Source organism: Somniosus microcephalus, chromosome 12, assembly GCF_052327205.1.
Source record: "Somniosus microcephalus isolate GS21.2 chromosome 12, FLI_Smic_1.0, whole genome shotgun sequence".
NCBI classification, from domain to species: Eukaryota; Metazoa; Chordata; class Chondrichthyes; order Squaliformes; family Somniosidae; genus Somniosus; species Somniosus microcephalus.
Genome location: NC_140998.1, coordinates 57,910,980 through 57,933,919, shown reverse-complemented (window position 1 = coordinate 57,933,919; position 22,940 = coordinate 57,910,980). Strand labels below are relative to the sequence as shown.

The window sequence follows — 22,940 nt, the reverse complement described above, 5'->3', positions numbered from 1 at the left end:
ATGAGCATGAAGGCCAGCTGCGGCAGCAGCAGAACCATCAACAACAGCAGCACCAACAACAGGAGCAACAGCAGGAGCTCCAAGCTGCTGCTCACCCACCTAAAGCTGCATAGGCCAGAAGACACCAGCACATGAAGCCCGTCGGCGCAGGAGATACCCCCCAAACAGGGTCTACAGACAGAGGATCAGCTACCTCAACATGAGTGAGCAGCAGTGCCAAAGGCGGCTCCGACTTTCGCAAGAGGTAGTGGGTGACATCTGCGCAATAGTGCAGCAAGACCTGGAGCCCAGAGGAGCAGGTGGACACCCCTTACCAGTGGCCATCAAAGTCACCACCGCACTCAACTTTTTTGCCTCAGACTCATTCCAGGGATCAGCAGCAGACATCAGCGGCATCTCCCAAGTGGCCGCACACACTTGCATCACGCAGGTAACCGATGCCCTCTTTGCCATTGCGCACAATCACATCCATTTCTCCAAAGATCAAGCAAGTGTCACAGCACGTGTGGTTGCATTAGCTAATCTGGCAGACTTTCCAAGGGTGCAGGGCATCGTTGACTGCACACATGTGGCCCTTAAGGCACCCCATCACAATCCAGGTATTTTTGTCAACCGCAAGGGCTTCCACTCCTTCAAGGTGTAGCTGGTGTGTGACCACAAGAAGGAAATTTAGCATGTTTGTGCCAAGTACCCTGGCAGCTGCCATGACTCCTTCATACTGTGCCAGTCTAGTATGCCAGACCAACTTAATGGATGGCTACTTGGAGACAAGGGCTATCCCCTGAAGACGCGGCTAATGACGCCGTTGAGAAGCCCATCCAACGAAGCTGAGGAGAGCTACAACTCCAGCCACATGTCCACCAGAGCCATAATCAAGCAAACCATCGGCTTGCTGAAGATGCGCTTCAGGTGCTTGGATAGATCAGGTGGAGCCCTGCAGTACTCAGCAGCCATGGTCTCCAGAATCGTCGTGGTTTGTTGTACACTTCACAACATGGCACAGCATCGTGGCTTGCAGATTCCTGAGGACCATGTGGCTCCTCACATATCCTCCTCAGATGAGGAGGAGGAGGAGGAGGAGAGCGAAAACGAACATCTTGCAGAGGCCCATCAACCAGCGGCAGCAGCACGCGAGAACATTGCTGCCCGGGATGCAAGGAACGCACTCATCTTGGCCAGGTTTGCTTAGCCTAGCCAATCAAGCACTTTTGCTTCGCAGCTTCTTACCAGAGCATCGGCAATGGCCGAGAACCAGCAGATCCCTAGCACTCTGACCACTATACTGTGAGGGCTTGGCAACAGTCTGCTGCTCCTGTGGCTGTGCAGGGGTTGAGATGCCGATCTCAGTTGGGTGGTGTAGTGTATGTGCTTTAAGTCAGAACTACTTTTTACAGCTCCTGTACACTGTAGTACCGGCAGTAACCACACCGGTATATAAGCTGTGCGCATGCCTCTGTACTCCAGTCTAGAGATGACCCTCCTCCAGTAAAGACCTGTTGTTTGTTTATGTACAGCATCCGTGTAATTCTTTATCCACTGAACCACGGATCTAACAGTGGTGACAAGTGTTGATGCGAATCTACCTGCAACATTAAACAAAACAAATTAAAAAATAGTCGAGTCCAGGAACACGGGCGTCGACCGCGAGCAACCGCCCAGCAGTCAGGCAGAGATCCAACTTCGCTGGGGAGGCTGTGGAGAGCCGGGCTTGGTTCCCCAGCCACAACGAGCAGTAAGAGACCGATGACAGGTCCTGAGCAGACCCTTCCCGAGCAGCGGCGGCTGGAGCCGACCGACGGCAGAGAGAGAGAGCCGGGCAGCATCGACGGGGTAAGAAAGAGGGTGAAGAGAGCAGGGCGCAGCCGGGGATTGATCACCAAGCGGCGTCGAGGAAAAATACTGCAAACCGGAGAGAGCGAGGGTAAGAAACAGCCGGGTTCTAGACTGAGCGGCGTTGACAAATATCAAGAGAAGAACACACAGAGCACAGCCAGGGATCACGGGCTGATCAGGGTCCGCGGGGCGAAGCAAGGGGAGACGCCATTGAGCCGCAGAGAAGCAGGGAGAGCGCGGGAGGTGCCACTGAGCCACGGAGAAGCAGGGAGAGCACGGGAGGCGCCATTGAGCCACGGAGAAGAAGGGGAAGTGTGGGAGGCGCCATTGGGGATAGTTAACACACAACCAAGGATGCCGAAGAGTGGCAGTATCTCTACGTTCGACAATGAAGTCGAAGATTGGGCGACATATGTGGAATGTATTGAGGTGTACTGCAGGGCGAATGAAGTGCCAGATGCGAATAAAGCACTGGTTCTGTTAAATTCCATTGGTGCAAAAACTTATGGGTTACTGCGAAATGTAATAACCCCAGAGAAGCCGGTAAACAAGGATTTTGGAAGCATAGTAGAAATCCTACAGGACCACTTAAGCCCCACACCACTGCTGATAGCAGAACGATTTAAGTTCCATAAAAGGAACCAACACAAAGACGAAAGCAATGCTGAGTACCTAACGGAACTGCGTAAGCTATCGAAATACTGCCAGTTTGGAGCGGGACTAGCAGACACGTTAAGGGACAAGTTTGTGTGTGGGCTACAAAGTGAAGGAACCCAGAAATGGCTTCTATCAGAAAAGGACCTTACGCTGGACAAAGCTTTCAATATGGCAGTATCACACGAAGCAGCTGCAAGGGGCGCTGCAGAGATACAACGGAGACCGCAAGAATACAGCACCAACGAAATGACCTATGGAACAGGGAAGTGCTATCGCTGCGGCAGAACAACACACGACCAGAAAGATTGTTGGTTCAAGGACCAAGTGTGCAGACAGTGTGGGAAAGCAGGACACATAGCAAGAGCCTGCAGGTCTGGGAAGAAAACCAACAGTAAGAAATCTCCACAGGAGAAGTACAAAAAGGTACACGAGGTGATGGACAGTGGTTCACACAAACAGAAAAGTGACACAGACTCCGGAAGCAAGGAGCTGGGTTGTCTGAAACTACATAAGGTAACCAAAATGGAGGATTACCAGACTATCTGGGTTACACTCAAGATAGACGGAGTCCAAGTGGAAATGGAATTGGACACAGGGTCAGCTCTAACAGTCATAAATCAAAGAGACTACAAGCGGCTATTTTCACACATACCCTTGAAAGCTACAGAGATTGTCTTGAAGACGTATACGGGGCAAAAAGTCTACCCCAAAGGAAAAGTAAGGGTGAAAGTGACATATAAAGGTCAGAAAATACCTAAAATGGATATATATGTATTGCCAAATGGAGGACCACCACTGCTAGGACGTGAGTGGATCCGGAAGATACATTTAGATTGGCATTCCAGACAGGCACTGAAGGTGGAGGTCAAAAAGGATGACGACGTCACACCTGGACGACTGTCAAAAATGCTAACTGACGCAAAAGAAGTGTTCCAGGAGGGACTAGGAACACTAAAAGGAATAACAGCAACAATTAAAATAGAGGATAATGCAAGCCCAAAGTTTCTGAAGGCCAGACCAGTGCCTTATGCGATCAGACCAGCGGTTGAAGCAGAGCTGGAAGGGTTGGAACGTTCAGGAGTACTGTCCAAAGTGGACTGGAGCGAGTGGGCTACACCCATCGTCCCTGTAATGAAGAGGTCGTTGAGTAATACGCCTGGGGAACCAAAGAAGATCCGCATCTGTGGGGATTTTAAGGTGACAGTGAACCCAGTCCTTCACACGGTGCAATATCCGCTTCCACGAATTGAGGATATTTTCACCTCGCTCTCTGGTGGTAAACGCTTCACCAAAATTGATCTAGCCCAGGCGTACTTGCAAATGGAGGTAGAAGAAGCTTCGAAACATTACCTTACGATCAACACCCATAAAGGTCTCTATCAATACAACCGGCTGGTGTTTGGAGTAGCCTCGGCTCCGGCTATCTGGCAAAGGGCGATGGATCAGGTCCTGCAAGGGATCCCAGGGACCCAGTGTTATTTGGATGACATCTTGGTCACGGGCGAAAATGACGGTGATCACCTCGCTAACTTGGAGAAGGTGCTCGCCAGATTAAAGGAATATGGGCTACGAGCTAATCGCCACAAGTGCGAGTTTTTCCAGAAACAGATCTCGTATTGCGGCCATGTCATCGATGAAGAGTGGTTACATAAGTCCCCTGACAAGATTGAGGCAGTAGTCAAGGCTCCAGCACCGGAAAATGTGTCACAACTGAGGTCGTTCCTCGGGCTGGTAAACTATTACCACAAGTTCTTACCAAATTTGTCTACGGTACTACACCCGCTGAACACCCTACTGCAAACAGGGGTACCATGGAAGTGGGATGACGAACGTAGATGTGCTTTCCAGAAGTGTAAAGAATTGATCACATCAAAAGAGGTGTTGGCCCATTTCAACCCAGCACCACCAATTCGTTTGGCATGTGATGCATCACCCTACGGCATTGGAGTGGTGCTGTCGCACAAATTCCCAGGCGTGTTGGAGAGGCCAGTGGCCTTTGCGTCTCGGTCACTAACCTCAGCCGAGCGCAACTACACCCAGATTGACAGGGAGGCCCTCAGCCTAGTATGGGGAGTACAAAAAATTCAACCATTATCTGCATGGGCAGAAGTTCACCTTGCTGACTGACCACCAACCACTTGTCTCCATATTTAATCCTAAGAAGGGCGTGCCAGTAATGACTGCACAACGGTTACAAAGATGGTCCCTGTTTCTAGGGGCGAATCAATATGAAATAGAATATAAAGGCACGAAACAGCATGGGAACGCTGATGGGCTATCACGCCTGCCACTGCCTACGGTGGAGGAAGCACCAGCAGTGGACCCTATCGAGATATATTATTCGTCGATAATTGAACGATTGCCAGTAACAAACGCGGATATAGAGAAGGAGACCCGCAATGATCCGACGCTGTCACGGATATATGAATTGACAGTGAGGGGATGGCCAACACATGGCGACTCACTGTTGCCAGCATTCTCATCCAGAAGAGAACAGCTGTCAGTATGCCAGGGGACAGTGATGTGTGGATCCAGAGTGGTGATTCCACCCAAGTTAAGGGAGAGAGTGCTAAAGGAGTTACATGGGGGAAGTGAAAATGAAAAGCCTTGCTAGGGCTTATGTGTGGTGGCCGGGAATCGATCAACAAATCGAAGACCTAACTAAGAGCTGCTTAGGATGCCAGAAGGTCCAAAATGCACCACCACATGCCCCTCTACACCCATGGGAGTGGCCCTCCTCTCCATGGCAACAGGTGCACATTGATTTCGCTGGTCCATTCATGGACTCAATGTTCTTAATAGCAGTGGATGCTCATTCAAAGTGGCCTGAGGTGATAAAGATGTCTTCAACCACTACAGAGAAAATGATTGCAGTCCTACGGACCATATTTGCCAGAAACGGTTTGCCAGAGCAGATCTGCTCTGATAATGGACCACAGTTTGTGTCCGACAAGTTCCAAAAATTCATGAAAACGCATGGGGTAAGGCATTACACATCCTCCCCGTATCATCCAGCCACCAATGGATTGGCTGAGAGGTTCGTACAAACCTTTAAGAAGGCGATAAAGGCCATGTGCGATGAGGAATTTCCACTACAGCATAAGATGGACAATTTCTTATTAGCCTACCGAAACGCGACACATGTAGTTACCAACCAGACCCCGGCCATGATGTTCTTTAACCGAAGGTTGAGATCTCGTCTGGACATGCTCAGACCAAATGTGCGAAGAAATGTTGAGGACAAACAATTCCAGCATATCAACGAGAAGCCGACAAGGAGCTTCAATGTAGGGCAACCAGTCTTGGCCCGTGACTATCGAACAGAGAGGTGGCAACCCGGAACGATATGTACAAGGCAGGGGCCATTAATGTTCACAGTGGATGTTGGGGAGAACATTGTGAGACGCCACGTCGATCAAATCTTAGCGTCACAGGAAGGCGTCAACCCCATGTCTCGAGTACCTGGGGATGAACCCGACATACCGGTAGCATCTACTTCAGACCCAGTAGCAGTGGAACCTGATGAACTACCCGATGAAAAGGGGTCAGAATCGCCTCTGCACCAAGAACAAGAACCTCCGGAAAGGCACTATCCCGAAAGGGTCAGGAAGCTGCCCCAAAGACTGAATCTATAAATGGACTTTTTGTTATTGAATGTACATGTAAAAATGTAATTGTTATTTGAATATTAAGGGGGTATTATTAATCTAAAAAGGGAGGAATTGTAGTGTATGTGCTTTAAGTCAGAACTACTTTTTACAGCTCCTGTATACTGTAGTACCGGCAGTAACCACACCGGTATATAAGCTGTGTGCATGCCTCTGTACTCCAGTCTAGAGATGACCCTCCTCTAGTAAAGACCTGTTGTTTGTTTATGTACAGCAGCCGTGTAATTCTTTATCCACTGAACCACGGATCTAACAGGTGGGTGTAATGATATCAGCAAATAGTGATGGTATTTGCCTGTTTGATTATGATGCCTTACCAGCATGTTTGCCTGATTGATTACTTATGCCTGACCAGCAGAGGGCAGGTGACAGAGACAAGCAGTTTAGTTTTAGTTTCGCTTTTAGTTGGATCCACTAAGATGGTGTCTCCTGTAATGCTGTTAACAGAGTTGTAATACTTTAGATTAAAAGACATTCTCTTTCATAAATGTCTCGTCATTGAACCCACAAAGAAATCAATACATGGTGTCAGAAGTGATTGAAAGAGATGAAGAGGAAAAATCTGAAGTTAAATCAGCTCTCCACATATTAGCAAGCCAAAAGAGAACATTGTTACTTACCATTAGAGAATAGCTAACGAAGTGAAAAATGGTAGGATTACACCCACCGGCGAAGCTTCAGTTGACAGGTAATGTGGCTGAAAATTGGAGGAGATTCAAACAACGTTTGGAGTTGTATTTAGCGGCAATCGGAGCTGACGAGAAAAGTGATAAAATAAAGCGTCAGTGTTGTTGCATGTCGTGGGTGATGAAGCGCTGGAGGTGTATAATAACTTCACATTCGCTGCTGATGGAGACAAAATGAAGCTAGATAAAATAATGGAACAGTTTGAGGCCTACTGCATACCTAAACGTAACGTGACATTTGAGAGGCACAGATTTTTCACATGCGTACAGAAAATGGGTGAGACTATTGATCAGTATGTGACTGAACTGAGAAACCGAAGCAAAACATGTGAATTTGGGGGACTCACAGACTCGCTGATAAAAGACAGACTGGTGTGTGGTATTCCAGATAATGGTCTAAGGGAAAGACTGCTAAGAGAGCAAGATCTAGACCTGGGAAAAGCCATAGCACTGTGCAGGGCTACAGAGACTGTGAAGTTGCAGGCAAAGGAGCTGTTCAGTGACAGTAGCTGCAACGTGGATGCAGTGAGAAAGAACGGACACAAACCGTTTAACAAGAAGAGCGCCAATGTGAAAAAAGAGGCGTGGCCAGCAAACAAAAATGAAAGGGACAATCGAAAGTCATGTAGTCGATGCGGTACACAGCATACACCAAAAAAGTGTCCAGCATATGGTAAAAAATGCAATAGTTGCAACAAAAACAACCATTATGCCCGTTGCTGCAAGAATCAAGTGCAACAAAGCAAGGTCCATGCAGTAGATGAAAGCGAGATAGAGGAGTTCAATGTAGATGTTGTGTCTGAAAACAAAAAAGAGAAAAGAGACTGGATGTTGACACTAAAAGTGAATGACATACACATTCCATTTAAATTGGATACTGGAGCACAAGTTAATGTGATATCAGAGACTGATTTTAAGAAAATTAGACCCAGACCAAAGATACATGGAATAAAAGTGAAAGTGACAGGATACTCAGGTACTGATATACCGGGGAAAGGAAGACGCATTGTCAAAGTGACACACAAGGACAGAGAGCACACGCTAGCATTAATCGTGGTGCCAATGAATGTGCAAGCCATACTAGGTTTAAAAGCCTGTGAGAGACTGAACCTGGTAAAGAGAGTCCTCGTTGTGGAAAGCGAAGGAGAGACAGTCTATGATGAACTCATGAAAGCGTACAATGACCTATTTAAGGGTCTAGGCTGCCTTCCAGGAGAACACACGATCAGAGTAGATAAAAGTATGCCAACGGTCATACATCCATGCAGAAAAGTTCCGCTTGCACTTCAAAAGCAACTGAAGGCAGAGTTGGACAGGATGGAAAGCCTGAACGTGATTCAGAAGATAGATGAGCCAACTGAGTGGGTGAGTTCCCTCGTCGTTGTGGACAAAAAGAATGGAAAGCTCAGAATTTGCCTGGATCCAAGAGATCTAAACAGAGCAATAAAGAGAGAGCACTTCAAGCTTCCTACACGTGAGGAAATCATGTCACAGTTTGCAAATGCAAAGCATTTCAGCAAGTTAGATGCATCATCAGGATTTTGGCAGATGAAATTGGATGAGGCAAGTTCAAGACTGTGCACGTTCAACAGTCCATTTGGCAGATACAGATTCCTAAGCTTACCATTTGGCATTGCCTCAGCTACTGAAGTGTATCACAAAACTATCCATATGATCTATGAGTACCTGGAGGGAGTTGATACATCAATGGATGACATCATAGTATGGGGAACCACGAGAACTGAGCATGACGAGAGACTGAAAAATGTGCTGGAAGCAACAAGGAAAACAAACCTGAAGCTGAATAGAGAGAAATGCCAGCTCGGGGTGACAGAACTGACATTTGTGGGAGATATCCTTAGCAGTGAGGGCATCAGACCAGATCCCAGAAAGGTGTCCGCCATTGAGAAAATGCCAAAGCCACAATGCAAAAAGGACGTGCAGAGGTTTAATGGAATGATCAACTACATGGGTAAATTCATATCCAACCTCTCAGAAAAAATGGCGCCACTGAGAAGACTAACTGAAAAGAACATAGAATGGGAATGGAATCATGAGCATGAGAAGTCATGGAGCGATCTAAAGAAACTGCTCACAGAGGAATCAGTTCTGAGGTTTTATGACCCAGCGAGACCCATCAAGATATCATCAGATGCATCACAGAGTGGGCTCGGTGCTGTTCTTCTGCAAAAATATGACTACTGGCAACCTATTGCATATGCATCGCGCTCAATGACAGACGCGGAGACGCGATATGCTCAAATAGAAAAGGAGCTGCTCAGCATCACATATGCCTGTGAAAGATTTCACCAGTTTGTGGCAGGACAAGCAATCAGTGTAGAGACTGACCATAAGCCCTTGATTGCATTGTTCCAAAAGCCACTAAATAGCTGTCCGCTTAGAATACAAAGAATGATGATCAGGCTGCAACGCTATACACTGAATGTTGCGTACACACCGGGTAAGCTGATGTATACAGCAGACACGTTGTCCAGAGCTGTTGACCCAAGTGAGCCCGCAAACACCAAAATGGATGAAAAAGTGAACGCCTACGTGGACATGATCACAAGTGCACTGCCCATAGCAGATGCAAAAATGGAGCTCATAAAGACTGAGACAAACAAAGATGAAACAATGAGACGACTGAGGAAAAGCATCTTGGATGGATGGCCCAACATGAAGCAAGACTGCTCACCTGACATGGCAGAGTACTGGAACTGCAGGGCGGAACTATCAGTGGTCGAAGACATCATCCACAAAGGAAGTAAAATAGTTATCCCAAAGAGTCTGAGAAAAGAGATGCTAAAAAGGATCCATGGAGGACATCTGGGAATCGAAAAGTGTAAGAAAAGAGCACGAGAGGTGATGTACTGGCCACGAATCAACCAAGATGTGACAAATGAGGTGTCAAACTGCACAATATGCCTGAAATATCGAGCAAGCAATCCGCTAGAACCACTAAAGCCACACCCAGCGCCAGACAGACCTTACCAGAAGGTAGGCGCAGACCTATTTGTATGTCAAGGGAAGGACTATCTTGTAGTCACAGACTATTACTCCCTGTATCCAGAGGTTTGTAGACTGTACACCACCACTGCAGATGCTGTGATAACATGTATGAAAGCCATATTCTCCAGACATGGCGTGGCAAGCGAGGTCTTCACAGACAACGGACCCCAGTTTTACAATGCAAGTTTCCGACACTTTGCCAAAGAGTGGGACTTTTTCCACACAACGTCAAGTCCTCACTTTCCACAGTCCAATGGACTAGTGGAAAAATCGGTCCAGACAGTGAAAAGACTGATGTACAAGGCAAAAGACAATGGAACTGACTTCTACCAGAGCAGGCTTGTATACCACACAACGCCGCTCGAGTGTGGTATGTCGCCAGCCCAACTCCTTATGGGACGTCTGCTAAGGTCAAACCTACCCATCCCGGAGAACCTCCTGAAAACAAAAGTGGGGGAGAAAGTGAGGAAATTCAAAGAACAACAGAAAGAAAAGCAAAAGTACTACTATGACAGAGGAACACAAAACCTACCTGAACTCCACACTGGTGACCAAGTAAGGTTCAAAGACAGAACAAACATATGGACTCAGAAGGGAACTGTCCTGAGTGAAGTTCAACCAAGATCATACACCATTCAGACGGATGAGGGTGCTGTTCTGAGAAGAAATCGTCGAGATCTTCTCATGGGACCAGCCACAGCAAGTCAAAAGACTGATACTGTTGAACAACCTGATCACACAGCAGGTCAAAAGATTGATACTGTTGGACAACCTGATCACACAGCTGAGAAACCATCATCTGAGGCAACAACTCAGATTCAAGGACAATCAATCAGAAAATCCTCAAGACGCGTGAAGCCTCCTGAGAGACTCATTGAGCAAATATAAGGCCTATTGTTATAGAAGGAAGTAATGTTATCTTATTCTTTCTTCAAGTTCTAGTGTATTTACATATTTCATGTGAACACACAAAGCAAGGTTAAAAAACCTTGATCATGATAATGATAATGTAAGTTCATTAAGTGTTACAGTTAAAATGCAGAGTAATACAAAGAAAACATGTTGTTAGATAAAAGTAAAATACTTTTGTTTTAAGAAAGGGAGATGTAATGATATCAGCAAATAGTGATGGTATTTGCCTGTTTGATTATGATGCCTTACCAGCATGTTTGCCTGATTGATTACTTATGCCTGACCAGCAGAGGGCAGGTGACAGAGACAAGCAGTTTAGTTTTAATTTCGCTTTTAGTTGGATCCACTAAGATGGTGTCTCCTGTAATGCTGTTAACAGAGTTGTAATACTTTAGATTAAAAGACATTCTCTTTCATAAATGTCTCATCATTGAACCCACAAAGAAATCAATACAGTGGGGACTCTGGTGGGGTTCTGACCGAGGACTTGGCAGTGGCATGGAAGTGTGAGCGCTTGGAGAGGAGCCACCACTTCCTTGTTCTCTGCCACCAACATCCCTCTCATGGGTCAGGTCCACCTCAGTGCTTGCAAGTGGCTTGAGAGCACCTTGCTGCACATCAGGAGGGCCATGGAGACCCGTATCTGCACTGGCAGTCCTACTCAGAATGACTTCCATGAAGGTCTGGTTTATCTGTTCAATAGCTGACCATCGCTCCTCCAGAGATGTCAGTCTATTCTGAACAATCACCATGTTTTCTACACTCTGGCGACTTAGCTCCTCCATGGCCATAGCCATCCTCTCGTTTTGCTGTAGCCATCCTTTCCACGGAGGTTGTCATCCATTCCGTGGTGCTGCGTTCATGCGCCAATGACTCCACAAAGGCTCTGCTCATGTTCGCGATGGACTCCTCCATTCGCTCCACACTCACAGCGACCCTGGAGACAAAACCTGCCAGAGACTCCTGCACCTGTTCCTGGAGTTCCAGCACCGCTGTTCTTCTGGATGGACCCAGAGGCAGAGGGTCGACATGCAGCTGAGCCAAGCTGGGAGCGTCCTGTGCCCTCTGACTAAGATGCTCCACTGCTGTCCCTGTCTCTACAATCTGCTGATGCTCACTTGTGAGCTGTGATACACCAGGTGACAACACTACTCTATCTCGCAATGGTCCCACCGAGGTGTGAGTGTCTGCGCTGGTGCTGGGTTGGCTGAATTCTGCTAACCCTGCACCCTCAGAGTTTGCAGCTTCCTCTGTGGAGTCTGGAGGCTCAGGCTGTTCCTCCTGGATAGTGGGGACAGGTGCTTGCGATGGTCCTGTGGGCGAGTAAAGGAAAGAGTCAGAGATGTGAGGCCAAGGTTACATGCACATTGCATATTGCAGATGATCATAAGTCCATCTGTTAGAGCTTCAGAATCATTATCAGCGACTCATGCAATGTCAATGAGAGAGATGAAAAACTATTCTTTCACCAGCTTTCTCTGATGCACCCGTCTGTCTGTCCCCCACTTGCGCATCCTCCTCCACTCCCATGGCCTCCAGGACTGCCTCCTCCCAGGGGGTGAGTTGGCTACTGAGGGTGGCCCTCCTCCTGTCCTCGCTCTTTCCCTCTTATTGTGAGCTCTCTTTTCCTGCAATGAGGGAGACAAGTGGAGTTTGAGTGAGAATGAAGGAATGCGTGTAGAGAATCTATAGCATAGATGCTTAGAAGGATACAAAGATGGAGTGAGGTGGCAAGACCAAGGGCCCTCCCTGTGTTTTGTAAGTTGTTTTCATAGCATCAGAGTGATAGGGAGTGTGAGGGCTGCATAGTCGAATAGTTAGGTGAATGTGACTATAGAGAAAGAGGGAATGAGTAAGGGGGCAGGGATGTTAGTATCAAGTGGGATGTGGAGGAAGAGGTTGCTGAAGCTGAGTGCTGGTGAGGAGAGGCAATGGGGATCAGATTGAGGGTGATGGGACAGTCATACTCACTTTTCCAGTGCGCAGAAGGTCATGAAACCTCTTCCTGCACTGAAGCCAGGTTCTGCGGATCAGCGACAACGAGTTCACCTCCTGTGCCACATGGATCCACACAGCCTTCGTCTGCTGGGGAGGCTTCTTCCTCCCTGAAGAAGGGAAGAGCACCTCCTTACTAGCTCTTGCTCCCTCCACCAAAGCTTGCAGGGTGACGTCATCAAATCTGGGAGCAGACTTAGGTCTCCCGCTGCTCATTTTGCCTCCAGGTCCCTCTCACTGCAAAGGCCAAAAGTTTGGCAGTCTGCAGAAGAAGCAAGGCTTCTTGCAGACCTTAAATGCAGCAGCAATGATGACGTCATCAGAGGCGAGTTTCAGACTGAAAAAACTAATTGGGCCATGGGTTCCCACACACTGGAACTCAATTGCCCAATTACGTGAAAATCGCTTCATTCTCCCACATCGATTTGGAATCGGATGGATAACACGAAAAGCGGATGACACGTCCCCAGCCCGCCCCAATGACAAAATCAAGCCCAAAGAATCTGCAAAGGGATATAGACAGGTTAAGTGAGTGGGAAAAAAGGTGGCAGATGGAATATAATGTGGGAAAGTGCAATGTTATCCACTTTGGCAGGAAAAATAAAAAAGCAAATTATTATTTAAATGGAGAGAGATTACAAAATGCTACTGCTCAGCGGGACCTTGGAGTCCTTGTGCATGAAACATAAAAAGTTAGCATGCAGGTACAGCAAGTAATTAGGAAGGCAAATGGAATATTGGCCTTTACTGCAAGGGGGTCATTAAATACATTTAAGGTGGAGATAGACAGATTTTTGCAAGATAAGGGAGTGAAGTGTTATGGGGAGCAAGCAGGGAAGTGGCTTTGAGCCCAAGATCAGCCATGATCTTATTGAATGGCGGAGCAGGCTCGAGGGGCCAAGGGGCCTATTCCTGCTCCTATTTCTTATGTTCCTATGTTTGTTTAACACGCTTCTCTACAAGATCAAAACCTTTGGTATTAGTGGTAATATATTGAGCTGTATTGAGAATTGGCTGGAAGACCGTAAGCGGAAAGTAATTATAGATGGATTTGGATTTGCTTGGAGACCAGTCACCAGTGGTGTCCCGCAGGGATCAGTGTTAGGACCGTTGCTCTTTACTATTTTTATTGATGATCTGGATGTCGGTATTGGGGACACAATCTGCAAGTTTTCAGATTATACGAAGATCTGTGCGAGTTTCAGAACTGTAGATGATGCTCAACTGCTTCAGGTGGATCATGATGCATTGTGGGATTGGCTCCTGACTGGCAAATGATGTTTAACTTGGAAAAGTGCAGTGTTATGCATGTGGGCAGGGTGAATGCTAAACATACATACACCCTTCAGGGAAAAGTATTAAAGCAAGTGGAAAGAGATCTTGGCGTTTTAGTGCATAGATCTCTAAAGATTCATGAGCAATGCTGTGAAGCGATAGCTCGAACGAATAGGGTACATTTATAGGACCATTGACTCTAAGATCAAGCATACTATTTTGTCCCTGTACAAGACATTGGTCAAGCCTCAGTTATGGTCTCCTCACATGGTAAGTGATATTAAAACTTTGGAAAGGGTTCAGAGGAGAGCCACTAGATTCATTTACAGTTTAAAGCATCTGAATTATCAAGATAGGCTACAAGAGCTGGGTCGCTACACTTTAGAGAAGCGTAGACTTGGGGATGATTTGATCGAGGTTTATATGATGGTGAAGGGAAATATTGGGCCGAATTTTCCGATCGGTGGCTTCCTGCGTGCAGATGCCTACGATTGGAAAAAATCTACAGACTTACCTACTAGCTCCATAGGTCCCATGACATCCAATCCTGGGCCTCTCCTGGTGTGCGCGGGCAGAGGCCCAGGTATCCTAGGGGTGCAGACGGTTCGCAAGCGCCCCTGGGATCACGTGGGCCATGGGGAACCAATCAAAGAAGGGAATCCCCCTTCTCACTTTTGACAGGTCTCTACGCACGGATCTGTCAAATGTATGAATGGGGATCACTTAAAAAAGTTAAACATTAAATACATTTTTTTTAAATCACATTTAAAATTAGTTAAAATTACATTAAATTAAATATTTTAAACAAAAATTAAATTTTTTGAAAAAAATAATTGAAGTTTTTTAAGGGGCTAAAAATGAACTTACTTTTTTAAAAAGTATTTTTAAATTATAAATGAGTAAAAAAAAAATTATATTTTTACTTTTTTAAACTCTTATGCTGGTAAAAGCAGGCCTTACGCCTTTACCAGGCGTAAGATTTTTAAAGGTTTTCAACGGACGGAGGTTGTGCAGAAAGGGGAACTTTCCACCGCAGAGGCCCTTCTCCAGGGCAGGCAAAGGATCTGTCAAGAGGATTCTTGACAGATCAGAAGTGTCGGGTTTTAGCGCATGTGCTTTTCATGCCTGAAACCGGCACTTGCGAGGCCCCTACGAGTGTGTGCACACGTCGTACCCGTGGGGGTCGGAATATCCGGCCCACTGTGTTCGAGTAGACAGTTTTCTCCAATTAAATAGGTCAGGGAGCACCAAGGGGCCACAATTTTTACTTGTATAAAGCCAGATCTAGGTTAGATGTCAGGAGATGATTCTTTTACCAGAGAATGGTGAACCTCTGGAACAGGCTGTCTGCTCATGCAGTGGATGCCAATTCATTGAATTCTTTCGAGTGAGAACAGAACCTGTGTCTGGCTGGTGCAGAGCTCATTTTGTATAAAAGGTTGGTACTGCATAGCATTATCAGGGCCAGGGTGATCTCCTGGACTAGTTTCGATCGCCTAAGGGGTCAGAGAGGAATTTCCCTGATTTAATTTTCCCAAATTGGATTGGGTTTTTACCTGTTTTTTCGCCTCTCCCAGGAGATCACCTGGTTTCGGGTGGGGTTGGGTGGGAAGTGTATATATTGCGATACACAAGGTATCAGAATTGTGTGGGACAGGCTAGATGGATCAGAAAGTCTTTTCCTGTCCAGTATTGTTTGTATATTTATAATGGGCCAGAAATTCGTGACCAAATGCGTGAGTACGGTTTGGGTACTCACGCATCTGGCCGTTGGAAATGCCGGCATTCACCATGCACAGCGCATGCGGGGAACGCCGGCATTTCCAGACCTCGGAACGAAGGGGTTCATAGGCACAGCGCGTGCGACTGCACAGGCAGCGCTTGCGCAGTGAACTTCGTAGATTTCATTCATGGATTCAGTGAGGGTAAGTCCTTACAAGTTACACTTGAAAAAAGCATGTGTAAAGCTGTTCCAAGGCTGCGGAGGAAGATATATTTTATCGTGGAGCTTCTGAAAGGCAATATTTTTGTTTGGGAAAGGGAGGGAAGTTATTTTAAGAAATTTTAAGTAAGTTTTAAAGTTTAAATTTTTTTTTTTAAACTTGTTTTCAGAACGGTAGGTAGAAGGAGCAATTGTGGCTGTGTGAATTGAATGTGAAAATGAGTGTTCTAAAATGAGTAATGTAACATTTCCAGCACTTTTAAGAAAGAAACTTTTCATCAGTAATAAGTAATTATGTATGTATGTCCGCATATATTCCTTTACGTATATGTATGTATGTTTTATATTCCTTTACTTATGTGTATGAATGTATGTTTTTAATTATGATTTTCCAATAAGTTACTTTCTCTGAAAGTCATAATTAAATAATACATTCATACACATAAGTAAAGGAATATATACATAACACGCAAAGGAATATATATAGACATACATACTTTCAGAAGCTCCACGATAAGAAATATCTTCCTCCGCAGCCTCTGGAGCAACTGTACCCATGCTTTTTTCATGTGTAAGTTGTAACGACTTGACCTCACTGAAAGCATGAATGAAAGCGGCGAATTTTACTGCGCACGCGTTCTGCCTCTGAACCCCTTCGTTCAGAGGACAGGAAATGCCGGTTTTCCCCACATGCACTGTGCATGCTGAAAACTGGCATTTCCTCCGGCCAGACGCGTAAGTACCCCCGACCGTACTCGCGCATTTGGAAGGGAATTACTGGGCCAACATTTTACATGTCAATAAAATGAAAAATTTAACAATTGCACGATTTGCCCCCTCGCATCTGCGACTGAGGGTCCAAGGAGGTGCATTGCGCAAGAGGTCATCGTCGTACGTATCCTCACACTGTTCCCTTTCGGGAACTGTATGAAGTGGTGGAAGGATTTATGGCCGTGATTAACGCTCATTCCGTGACCGTAACCATCTTTGAACCAGCCATTAGGGTGGTTAGTCCTATGGCGTGAGGGTTTTACGGGCTCCCACAACCCATCTGAGGGGGGGGGGCCACCCACACCCATGGACGCAAGTATCCCGCTGGATGTCCACCCAGAATTTATAGTTGGAGCTCCGACTCCACTTGCCGGGACTGTCTGGAGTGGGGTTCGAAACCCTACTCCTTCTGGCCCAGCGGCGGGGATGCTTACTGCTACGCAAAAGGCCCACTCCGCACAAAAGGTGACACCCATACGTTTCCTGCGCCTTTTCCCTCCCTGTGACTGGAGCCCTATGCTGCCACTTGAAAGACCAAGCTTATCATCTGCCCTTTTTGCGGCACCTTTGACTTCTCATTACCAATGATGAGCAGGCGCTGCGCCTCCACCTCCTTGAGGAGATTGCTGAGGTCATCATCAGTTCAATTGTGAGTTCTTTTAATGCCGTGAATTGTGCTCATTCCAGCCATTTCACGTTGCTAATCGGATTGGGCCTTTGGCATAGCGGTAGGATCCCCGCCGCTGGGCCAGATCAGGGTAGGGTTTCGAACCCCGCTCCAGACAGTCCCGGCAAGTGGAGTCGGAGCTCCGGCTCTAAATTCTGGGTTGACATCCAGTGGGATATTTGCGTCCGTGGGTGTGGGTGGCCCCCCCTCCTTGTATAGCTTGTGGGAGCCCGTAAAACCCTCCCGCCATAGGACTAACCGCCCTAATGGCTGGTTCAAAGATGGTTACGGTCACGGAATGAGCGTTAATCATGGCCATAAATCCTTCCACCACTTCATACAGTTCCCCAAAGGGAACAGTGTGAAGACACGTATGACGACGACATTGCTAAATAAATAAATGGAATTAAAAAAAATATTTTAGGGCTTTTAAAAGTCTTTAAATTGCTTTAATTCTGTTTAAAACTACTTCAGATTCTTCAAAATAATGTAAACGTTTTTAAAAGTTTATAAAAGTTACCAAAAGCTTCAAAAAACTTCCAAAAACCTATTTAAACTGCTGCTTTGCATGTAAAAATGCTTAGCAGCTTGGCAGAAACATTGGGGGCGTGTCCTGTTAAACTGAGACCTCAAGGGGCGTGTCTCAGTTGCACAGCGCGCTCCAGGCTTCGCGCTGGCTGCACTCCTGGGTGGCGTGACGTCAAACGCTGCCCGGGATTCTTCAGATTCAAAATGGAATTCCAGGCGTCCCTGGAGGTGATCGGCAGGCGCGTCGGGTAAGTGCAAATCAGGACCTTGCACGCGCGGCAAGCCCCGTTCACGAATTCCTGGCCCATTGTGTTAGCCTAGCCTCTTAACTTACCATTTTGAATCCTGGGGGAATCGTTTTATGCTTTTCTTTGAATTCTCTGCAATAAATTATGGGCTAAAAATTCAGGGGGCTTAACGCCACCCTTTACTGGCAAAAAATAATGAAAAGACGGCGGCGGACGTTCTTTTGCCAGCTGGTGGCGGCGAATTTCAATGCTGGCGCTGAGTTTAGCGTTGGGTTCTAAGCTCGCCATGGAAACCAATCATTTAGCAGACTCACAGAGGCACTGTCAGCATCTCTTAAACACATCTTTCAGGTAAGCTTGCATTTAAGATTTTGGACTGGATTATTTTGAATTTATTGAAGTAGTAGTTTGCTCCAATACATGTTAAAAGCTTTTTAATTGTGTAGGGAGTGCTGCTGGATGCTTGCAAGGCCTCAGATGGTAAAGGAAAGCCTCTGAGAAAAAAGAAAATGCTGGAAATACTCAGCAGGCCAGGCAACATCTGTGGAGAGAGAAAGAGAGTTCATGACTCAGGTCGAGATACTGCCTGACCTGCTGAGTATCTCCAGCATTTTATGCTGTAATTCAAGATTTCCAGCATCCACTCTCAGAGGGAAGAAGAAGATGCAGAAGAGGAAGAAGCCAAAGAGGAAGAAGCCGAAGAGGAGGGAGCAGAGGAGGAGGAAGCAGAAGGGAGGATGCAACCCAGACAATCTCTTTCTTGCCGAGATATCCAGGATGGAAAGCAAGAGGTGCATGCAAGAAGGAGGATAATGTATCAGGATACCAGCATCTTGTATCCTTTCTGGCCTGCCGCTGGCCAAGGGCTGCCAAGAATGTCTTGAACCATCTCTTCCAAGGGGTAAGGTGAGGCTAGCAATGGGAGGTATGCCTTGTGATTAGTACAGATTGTTGTTCGTTGAGTAATTGTGGGGGTGGGGGGGTGGAGTCATGCATTGAGCAGTGTGTGAGGCTAGTGATTCAGTTGGTAGGAGACAGATTTGAAGATACATTCACTGACCTTGACCAATGGTCTGAGGTCATGAAGCTTCTTTGGGCATTGGAGCCAGGTGGTGGGGGTAAAATTGCTGGCAGTGACGGCCTCGGTGATCTGGTCCCACATCCTTTTTGGAGGGCCCCCTGGCCCCTGTGGGTAGAGGACTCTTGCAGGGTTGACCCCCTGCACAAAGCTGGAGTGCTGCGTGCGCGACCCTGGGTGCCCCTTCCCTGGCTTGCTGAGCCATTTGTATTAGTGCCAAAGCACGTTTCCGATTTTTTGAGGTGCGCAAGGGAATGCAGCTTTAAGAGCTGAAGACTCCCATTTGGGACTTCTTTTCAATGTTAATTTTTTTTAAAGGCAGTAAGGGCTGAAAACTGCAATTTTTTACTTCATTTTTTATATTTATCAGTTAATGCTTTGCCCTTTTAGTATCCCACAAAGCCTAGTGAACTCATTGCTTCACTTCCAGAGGCTGTTGAAGAGGGAACACCACTTCTGGGTGACAACTTCGCCTCCGATACCTGTACTAACGCCACCAGGAGGGCGTTACACAGTAAGTTAGCGCTGGGCTAAAAATCTTTAGCCTCCAGCACGAAATTTTCTCTTGTACCGCTTCAACTATTTTCATTGGGCGTTAACCCGAGGCTGTGGTGACACCAGCAACTCACGTGGCGGCCACAAATTTCTAGACCTATGTTTTTGTTTGAAGATGAACGAGTCAAAATCACAAAGTGTTCCAATCTGGATTGCCCGAGGCTGTGGTGACACCAGCAACTCACGTGGCGGCCACAAATTTCTAGACCTATGTTTTTGTTTGAAGATGAACGAGTCAAAATCACAAAGTGTTCCAATCTGGATTGACCAGTGAGCTGTGAAGGGTTAAGATAATTTCTTTCAGCTTTTAATCAAGCACCCTTGGGATGCCTCAAGATAATGATCGGTCTTTTCAGTGAATGGCTGGTAATTAGAACCGGGTATTTTTCTGTTAGCAATGCTCACCCATTTATAGAGCACTAGCTGAAGTGCCCGGCGGTGCCGAGGGTTTTTTGAGGGCATGTTGTTATGAAAAAAGTAGAATTAATTTTTATATATATAAATGAGTTTGTCTGTCTGCCCGGCTGGTCTTTAATGGCCGCCACTCAGCTCAGCTCAGCTCCTGCTCGGCAGTTTGTAGGATTAGGCCCCGCCCACAAACACCATGAAACGCCCCCCAATTGGTCAACCATCACGTCACTCAACGCTAATGAGTGGTAGGATTGGTCACCCGCTAATGAGCGGATTTTTGAATGTATTTTGTATACTGTCCGAACAATGTTTGTCTGACCAAAAAGTAAATATGCTTATGACACTCCCCTGATCATAACCTTTCTTTTGATATAACATATGTGTAGGTACGCTCTATAACTTTTGAGTGTATAGAGGACAGACAGACAGACCAACCGCAATAAGATAGATATTTGATTCATATTTCATACTGTCCAAATGTGCAGTGCCTTTAGAGTTTTCTGTCAATTAACTGAATGAGTTATGAATTAAAATAATTTGCCACATTAAAAATATGAGGGCAGATGTTCCTGACCCTTGCCCCTGGAGAATGTTAAGTTCACAGGGTGAAAAGGTCGGGAAAAAGAAGCAGTGTCCTGGTTTGCCAGGTTTCTGCCCCTTTAACATTGCCCTGGAATTTCTGGAGATTTCTTGAGGACTTTGAGCCTGGCCTGCCTCTGCAGTAGGTGCAGACCAAATGGAAGCATATAGATGAAGCAGGAAGGGGTGTTCCCAGCCTCCTGCTTCACCTTCTGGATTGCTCACTGGCTAGGCACCCCAGCCCAGGGAACCTGGCGTTGCGGCTTTCCCCAGACCCCCGCCAACTGCTCAAAAATGGAGAGGAAAAAAACAAAACTATTTAGAAAAATAATTTACTTGTTAGCAGGACTGCTGCAACTTTGTGTTGGTGGGAGCAAGTGGAAGAATGCGCCTGGGTAAGAGCAGGGGTGCTGGTGTTTGGAGTGGGGAAGCTGCATGGTGCGAGACTAGGGTGGTCCCCCGGTAGTCCAGCTTGCTCCCTGCCTCACAATGACACAACTCCAGTACTTCAGCTCCGTTCCTTCTCGCACAATAATTTTAGGATCAAACCTAGCATGAAGTAATCGGCAATGTTATAGGCTATTTACTATATTGTACTCTGGTCTCTACAATATTACAGTATTCACACATCTATGCAAAACTTTTACTATAGATAGCAGATGATAGTGAAAATTCTGTTTGTGCAGTATTCTCAGCAACAAGCAGCTCCCAGGCTTTGATTAAACCCTCTAGCTTAATGAGCGCAGTGCCCATTTTGTGCTCAGGGAACTCCTGACAAATGGAAGTCATCACTTCATTAACAAAATTGTTAACCTAACTAAATGAGAAGTCTTGTGCCTTTATCAGTAATTTCCTACAAGTGTTACTGTATTATATAATTGTGTATCACAGAGAGATGTGATTGATTATAAGAACCCTTATGCATATTGATCAACTTGTTTTTTTTGATTAAACCAGAGTTTATGATTATTGGAGCAGCACTGTGCAGTATGTTATTTATTTTTAGCTAAGTCAAATTGCCATTCAATAGGGCAATCAGTCTGTAAAATACTTCCCTCTCTAATGATTGCATTTAGGGATATGATCAGAATTTAGTGAAAAGGAAAAGCCGAGTGACAGAAATTTATTTGAAAGATAGATGGGCTTGAATCTTTGCCAATTTCTTTTAGCAATTTCTTTTAGCAAAGCACACAAAGAGGTTAACGGGGGTTTGGCTGGCTGTGTATATGTTGAGGAAGATATTGAGACATGTTGTTTGTTCACTGGAGTACAGGCCATTCAAAATGGTGTTTACTGTGTGCTGGATGCAATTTAATTTAAAAAAAACGTGTCTGCCTCGGCGGCTTGAAACAAGGCAATGTTTCAAAACCTGATATCAAATCTGCATAACAAAGCCTCTTGACATTTGCTACTGAAAACAAAAATGTTTCTCATTTCAGATTCAGTTTTGTATCAGTTGTCTATCAAAAAGATGGAAGCCCCTTTTTGTTAGTTATCTAATACTGGAATCCAGTAGGACACGGATTCTGATTTGCAAATGATGTGCTATTGCTTTCGGAATATTGAATCGTTTCATTTAAACCAGCATGTACTGATTTCTGATTCTTTATCCAGAGCTGGAGGGTCCTGAAATAGGTTGTTAACCTAATGTACTGCTGAGTTTTTCAGAGTGTTGCTGGTCCGTTACAAATATCCTTTCTTACCAGAAGGTACTAGTAGGATTTGTACATGAGAATTCACTCTTGGCCATTTACAATTATTGCAGAGCTTGATAAGACTAGCCTTTTGTACTTCACAAAGAATATGGCTGACATATATAAAGAAACACAGTGGGACCAATTTCCAGGCGCAATCTCTCATGTTCAATCTCCACCTGGAAGCGTGCCAGCTGCCAAACTGGAAGCCGGCAACTTCCAATTGTCCAGGGCAACAACAACAACAACTCGTATTTATATAGCACCTTTAACATAGTAAAATGTCCCAAAGCGCTTCACAGGAGTATTATAAGACAAAAAAAAATTGACACCGAGCCACATAAGGAAAATTTATGGCAGGTGACCAAAAGCTTGGTCAAAGAGGTAGGTTTTAAGTAGTTTCTTAAAGGAGGAAAGAGAGGTAGAGAGGCG

The 22,940-nt window shown here is 45.9% G+C and overlaps 1 protein-coding gene across 1 annotated transcript in view; it reads right to left on the bottom strand.

Moving 5' to 3' along the window:
• Positions 1-22,940, bottom strand: part of LOC147109216 (uncharacterized) — a 370,234-nt gene that overhangs the window by 332,675 nt on the left and 14,619 nt on the right. The window lies entirely within an intron of this gene.